This window comes from Mus musculus, chromosome 6, assembly GCF_000001635.26.
Source record: "Mus musculus strain C57BL/6J chromosome 6, GRCm38.p6 C57BL/6J".
Lineage (NCBI taxonomy): Eukaryota > Metazoa > Chordata > Mammalia > Rodentia > Muridae > Mus > Mus musculus.
The window spans coordinates 3,323,482-3,330,700 of record NC_000072.6 but is presented as its reverse complement, the minus strand read 5'-3'; positions in this window follow the sequence as shown (position 1 = coordinate 3,330,700).

Sequence of the window (7,219 nt, the reverse complement as noted above, 5' to 3'; positions counted from 1 at the left end):
GCCTAGGTCCCCTCTTTTCTTCCAGTTCCAAGATGTCTTCCAGGCTTGAACCCGGACATGAGAGCCACAGGCCGGCCCCAACATTATCTCCTTTCTTAGTTTCCCCTCCGAAAATTCTCTATCCTCTCCCCCCTCCCCCTGCTCCCCAACCCACCTACTTCTGCTCCTTGACCTAAGCATTTTCTTGTACTGGGGCATAGAACCTTCATAGGACCAAAGGCCTCTCCTCCCATTGATGACTGACTAGACAATCCTCTGCTACATATGCAGCTAGAGCCATGAGTGCCTCCCTGTGTTTTCTTTGGTGATTTAGTCCCAGGGAGCTCTGGGTGTTCTGGTTAGTTCATATTGTAGTTGCTCCTATGGGGCTGCAAACCCCTTCAGCTCCTTGATTACTTTCTCTAACTCCTTCATTGGGGACCCTGTGCTCTGTCTAATGGATGAATGTGAGTATCCACTTCTATATTAGTCAGGCACTGGCAGAACCTATAGTCAGGAGACAGGTATATTAGGCTCCTGTCAGCAAGCTCTTGTTGGCATCTGCAATAGTATCTGGATTTGTTGGTTGTTTAGGGATGGATGCCCAGGTGAGGCAGTCTCTGGATGGTCATTCCTTCAGTCTCTGCTCTAAACTTTGTCTCTCTAACTCCTTCCATGGGTATTTTGTTCCCCCTCCAAAGAAGGATCGAAGTGTCCACACTTTGGTCTTCCTTATTCTTGAGTTTTATGTGGTAAACAGTAGTCTTTATGGCCTTTGCATCAGCTCCTTCTTTCAGGTTCCTACCCCCCATGTAAGTTCTTGTCCTGATTTCCTTCATTGGTGAATAATGATGTGAAGGTGTTAACTCAATAAACCCTTTACTCCCCAAGTTGCTTTGGTCATGGTGTTTTATCACAGCAGCTATAATATGAAGTAAGACACCATTATTTTGTTTTTCTGGTGTGGCTTCCCTACCATTCACCCTCTTTTAAATTTGCTAGTCTGAAATGATTATTATGTTTTCTTATTTCTCCTATAACCTCTGTAGAGCTGGATTTGTAGATAGATACTGCTTAAATTTGGATTTATACTGGAATGTCTTTCTTTCTTCATCTATTGTTATTGAACATTTTTCTGATTATTTTTGCAGTAAATCTCCAACCCAAATAAGCCTGGGCTATGAAAACACAACTCAATTAATATGAATACATGCTGTGCGCCTAGTTTGGGCAGATCTTCCATTACACTACCGTCTACCTAAGAGACCCTTTATAACTTGCAGTTTTCCAGGCCAGGTGCTTCTGCTCTACTTTCCTTCTTCCTTCACCTCATCCTCCTCCGTTGTCCTCTCTCTCTCTCTTTTTCTACCAAAACCTTCAGCTCCATATTCCCCTATTTCTCTGCCCAATCACCAGCTCTAGTCTTTATTTATAAATTAAGGTGGGAAGAAGGTTTATAGGAAATCATCTGAGTGCTGACTCATTCCTTGTTCAAAGCCCCTCACAGGAGAACACAATTAACCTCAAATACAATTAGCCCCAGGTCTATCCACAACAGGCTATGGTAGTCTGTGCTGGCATCTGTGGTCTCTAAGACCTTCTGGCTTTAAGAGTCTCCATTGATAACTATTTGACTAGCATAACTGTCTCCTGGAAGGCTTCATCCAGCAAGAAATAGAAACAGATGCAGAGACTCACAGACAAACATCAGGTGGTGGTGGGGACAGGGTCTTGTGGAAGAGTGGTGGATAGAATTGAGTTAAATGGAGGGGTCAAAGATACCATAAGAATCAAAATACCTATAGAGTCTACTAATATGGGCCCATGGGGCCTCACATAGACTGAACCACAAACTAAAGAGTATGCAGGGACTGGACCTAGGGCCCTTTACACATTTATAGCAGAAGTGCAGCTTGGCCTTCATGTGAGTCTCCTAACAACTGGAGCAAAGGCTGTCTCCGACTTTGTTACCTGCCATTGGATCTCCTTCCCCTAACTGGGTTTCTTGTTTGAGATTCAATGGGAAAAGATTCACTTAGTTCTATTTCGACTAGATGTCCCAGGGTGGAACATTACCGAAGGAGGGGGGCTTTGTTTTCTCTGGGGATAAAGGTGGTAATGGGGGCAGGGAGAAATTTGTAAGGGCAGGATTGGGGTGAAATTGGATGGAAAACACAATCAGAATGTAAAGTGAGTAAGTGTGTGTGTGTGTGTGTGTGTATATACACTTACTCTTTACAAGCTGCACTTCCACACACACACACACACACATATATATGTATATATATATATATATATATATATATATATATATATATATATGTAGAGAGAGAGAGAGAGAGAGACAGAGACAGAGAGACAGAAAGAGGGAGACAGGGAGAGACAGAGACAGAGAGAAAGACAGAGACAGAGACAGAGAGACAGAGAGAGATAGAGACAGAGAGAGACAGAGAGACAGACTCCATTGAAAACTTGGGAATTACTCTAATAGGTCTGCCTTCACATGTTTCTTGGTCTTTTGGTCTTTTTCCCTTGTAGCTTTTACTATTCTTTTTTTCTGTATATTTAGTGTTTTGATAATTATATGTCATAGGGAAATTCTTTTCTTATCCAGTTTACTTGGTGTTCTGTTTGCTTCTTGCACCTTGATAGACACTACTTTCCATAGGCTAGGGAAATTTTCTTCTATGGTTGTATTAAACATATTTTCTGCTCCATTTTCCTGGGTTTTCTTTTCCTTCCTCTATTTCTGTTATTCATAGATTTCGTCTTTTCATAGTGTTCCAGGTTGTGTAGATGTTTGTGTCTCGATTTTTTTTTATATTTACCATTTTCTTTCACCAAGGTACTGTTTTTTTTTTTCTTTATTCAAAGCCTGAGAGTATGTCTTCCATTTCTACTATTCTATTGGTGAAGCTTGCCTTGATTTCAACATTTTTCATTACCACTTTTACCTCAGTTGGGTTTTCAGTTCCACTTTCATGTCTTGAATTATCTTTTTTCATTTCAGTCTACTATATGCTTACATGGATTTCATTAAAGGGTTTATCTCCTCTTTAAGATCCCTGAACATGCTCATAATAGCTATTTTGAAGTCCTTTCTTGTGCTTCAGCTATATTGCATTTCTCAGGGCCTACTGTAATAAGACTGTTTGGCTCTAGTGGAGCCATACTTTCCTGGCTGTTATTAATTACTATAAAATGCTGCTATTGTTTTTATGCTGGCATCTGGGCATCTGGGTTTGGGATTATTGTGGTGATATTAGGTCTTGTCTTTGTTTTGTGGGAGTTCCATTCCTAGTTTTCCATTACTCTTTTTAGTTCTTAGCATAATGTTGTGTCTGCAGGTTGCCTGGAAGGGTCTGCTTCTGAAATCTGGGTGTGACCACTAAGGGTTGAAGGTAGAAATTGTTTCTAGGTACTGGAAGCTAACACTAAGAAATGTGGATGAACTAGAAGGGCTGTGAGAATACACAAAAGGGAGGAAAGCTGGGTGTGCCACCAGGATCTGGATAAACTCCTAGATATGGAGAAGAGAAGAAGCCACAGAAGATTGTCTGCTTCAAAGCTGAGAGTAAAATTGGATGTTTGAAATTGGAGAAGAGGAGAGAAAGTGATGCTCACCTACCTGATTCCTTTGGAGACTACCTGGCCATGGTGGCCAAGGAATCAGGTTAACTATTTTATCAACTGTTAAGGCAAAGAAAGTTATTGAAGCCTCCAGTTATACATGTAGATTTGCTTAAAATTGTAAAATCCTATCACTGTTTGCATCACAAATTTAGCAACAGTTTTGCCTGGTACAACTACCTTTAGGATTTCTGTGACATATTGTTGTGTGAACTTTTTCAATATTTAATACCTCAGTCTATGATTATTTTCTTTTACCGTCATCTACTTTGTCTGTAGTTAGTAAGTGTAACTGTTGTGATCATAAAAAGAGACAGAGCTATAAGAATATGTTCTATGGTTTTGGGGGAAGGTGGTGCCTCAGTAGGCCCATGCTGAGGCATCTCCTCCCCCTGATAGACCAGACACACACCAGTCTAGCATAGAGTTTATTTAGGGCAGGTGGAGGGGGAGTTAAGAGAGTAGTAGAGGCAGAGAAAATCAGAAAGAAGAAGAGAGTAGAGAAGTAAAGGCTGGCCATGGCCACTTGGAGAGAGGGGGTAGAAGAGAATGTGAAGAGAGGAGCAAGAGGGCAAGAGAGGCAAGAGTTTAAAGGAGAGAGGGAGGACCAAGCAGCCTATTTTATAGTGGACCAGGTCTACCTGGCTGTTGCCAGGTTACTGTGGGAAGGAGCACACCTGGCTGATGCCAGGCATCTGTAGGGGTGGAGTCCAGACAGAATACCAACAATAACTACTTCTTTTTTTATTGAATAATATTTGAGTGATATAAATCTATGTATACTTTTACTTTCAGTGTGTTCATCTCATATTTCAATTGGACATCATATAAACAGGATACAGTGTGGTCATATTTTTAATCTACTCTACCAACTCACAATGTTGTTAATTTCCATATATAAAATATTTAAATTGAGACTGATTATTGATATGTTAGGAGACAATCTTGCTTCTGTGCTCTGCTCTCTGTATTCTCAGTTTTCCTTGTCTATCTTATCTTTCTGATCTTCTGAGTTTACTTGATAATCTTTCCATTACATTTGTATGAATATTTTAATATTACTCCTAGTATTACTTTTATAGCTTTTAACATTATTTCTACTTTATCACATATATACAGTTTATGTCCATCTAATAATATCCTTTTGTTATTAGATTAAAATGTTGAAACCTGTCTATGACAATACCAGCCTGAATGTACCCAATTTCATCTTGTCGGAACTATTGAAACCTACCTCTCCTTCTGTGTTCCTATTTTTAGGTCTGTACAATGGGATTCAATAATAGAAAAACTTTCTCAATCAATGGCATACACTTTCTCTAACCAGAAAAATATAGAAAAGTAACTATGTCTGATCTCTGCTAAAGGTCAATTACCTTGATAATACACCCTAGGATTTATATTTTCTGAGTAGATAACACAAAGCATCAGAATAGTTTACCAATGGGAAAGCCAATTGATACCTCAAAATATTAAGTATTTTATGTCTATCATTGATCTTTTATTAATATTTGATTATTCTACTTCTTTCTAATTATGCTTAATACTCATATGATTTATTTCTTTTGGCTCAATCACAGCAAGTTGAAGAAATTATACTTAGCTCTACATTTAGTTTCATATTTGTTGAGGTTTGGTCTGTTGCTATATACTGTAATTCTAAATACTGACCCTGTTTGCCTTGGGGACTAGGGAATCCACACTTACACCAAGTGATGCTATGTGACTTTGCTCCTTAATTTAAAACTATTGGTTTAATAAAGATGGTGACAGCCTATATTGGGTCCTGGGCTTGGGGTCTGAGGAGACTTTGAAAGAAAGAGAAGGTGAAGATAGGAAAAGATAGCATGGGGTAGGTGAGTCATAAAAACATGTCAGTGAAAGCTAGTCAATTGGAGATAAGAGTGGAACTAACCAGTAACCCACAGAGCTTGTGTCTCTAGTTGCATATGTAGCAGAGTTTGGACTAGTAGGCCATCAATGGGAGGAGAGGCCCTTGGTCTTGCGAAGATTATATGCCCCAATACAGGGGAATGCCAGGGTCAGGAAGCGGGAATGGGTGGGTTGGGGAGCAGGGCAGGGGGAGGGTATAGAGACTTTAAGAAAAGCATACCTCAATTACTCATTTCAATCAAGAGTTAATAATTAATCCTGACACCTCACATTCCCTGAAAACAAATGAACTTTTAACTAATGCAGTAGGTTCCTGAACCTTCTCAGTGTTTCTCTCACATCCTCTAAGGGACTGGTACTCATCAAACTGTCCGATGAATTTGTCCACAACTGCCAAGGTACCTACTACTGTGCAACTGAGTCTCTGGCTATTTCTTGTCTACAGAAGAGTTCTTACCAATTACAAATAACAAATATAATAGGAGCTTACACTCTCAGACTACAAGCTGTAAACGTGTTAGACTTATAAGTAATTGGAAGTCTGTCGTCAAAATGTTGCATGACGAAGTATGAATATATATATTTTAAAAAACAGAAATCCATTAAGGAAATGAGAAGTAATGAAATATAATACATGATAAAAAGTATAAATAACTATGTGGAACGTTTAGAACTGAAAAGAAGAATTAACCGAAAAGTCAATAAATTGACCCTATGAGGCAGAATTTTAAAAATGGGAGAATGAATTGGTAAAATTGAAGAAGGCAGACAGTCAATTTGAACAATCAAAGGACAACAGACAGGAAAATACAGACTCAAAAACCTGTGGACAATAAATGTTATATGCATGCATATATAATATTAGATATGTACATGTACCTATATGTGTATATATAGCAAGATGTTTGTTTGTTTGTTTGTTTGTTTGTTTGGAACGGAATCTCAAAATGAAGAAATAAAGCAGAACTAAGAGAGTACTAAAAGGAATAATGTGTAAAAAACTGTAAATTTGGCAAAGGCATAAGAATTTACATTAAAAAAAAATCTAATGATACCTGAACCAGACAAATTCAGGGAAAACAACACTGAAATGGGCTGTTTTTAAACAGAAGGATGGCCAGAAACTGGTAATGTTGAATTTTAGAATGCCAATAAAGAAAAAGCAATTTTAAAAGGTTAGTTATTAGAAAAGATTAATAAAGCGGATAAACCTCCGACATGACTCATACACACACAAAAGGAAAAATACAAATTATCTGAAACTTTGGAACTACTGCACAAAATATAAGTGACAGGCTTCAGGTTTTAGAAACAGGCAATGATTTGGGGTGAATTAAGCACGGATTAACTAAAGGACAATGATGCCTGGAGCCTTTTGGCTGGCTGAGGGAACCAAATTGTTGAGCTCCAAGTTCAGTTATGCAGTCTCTCAAAAACTAAGGTGGAGAATGACTGTGAAAGACATCCATCTTTGGCTTCTGCCCCCCACGTGTGCATACACTTATACATGAACATGTATTTACACACACACACACACACACACACACACACACACACACACTTCCCAAAATAGTTCCACTAAGGAATTCTATACTACCAAGAAAACCTACATAACTCTAGCTATTCTATCTGATCCAATTCCCCAGTCATATTTATCCCCAGCTCCTCAGCAAAACACCTGTGGCAGCCTATACTGCACCCCTGTTTCCATCTCTTG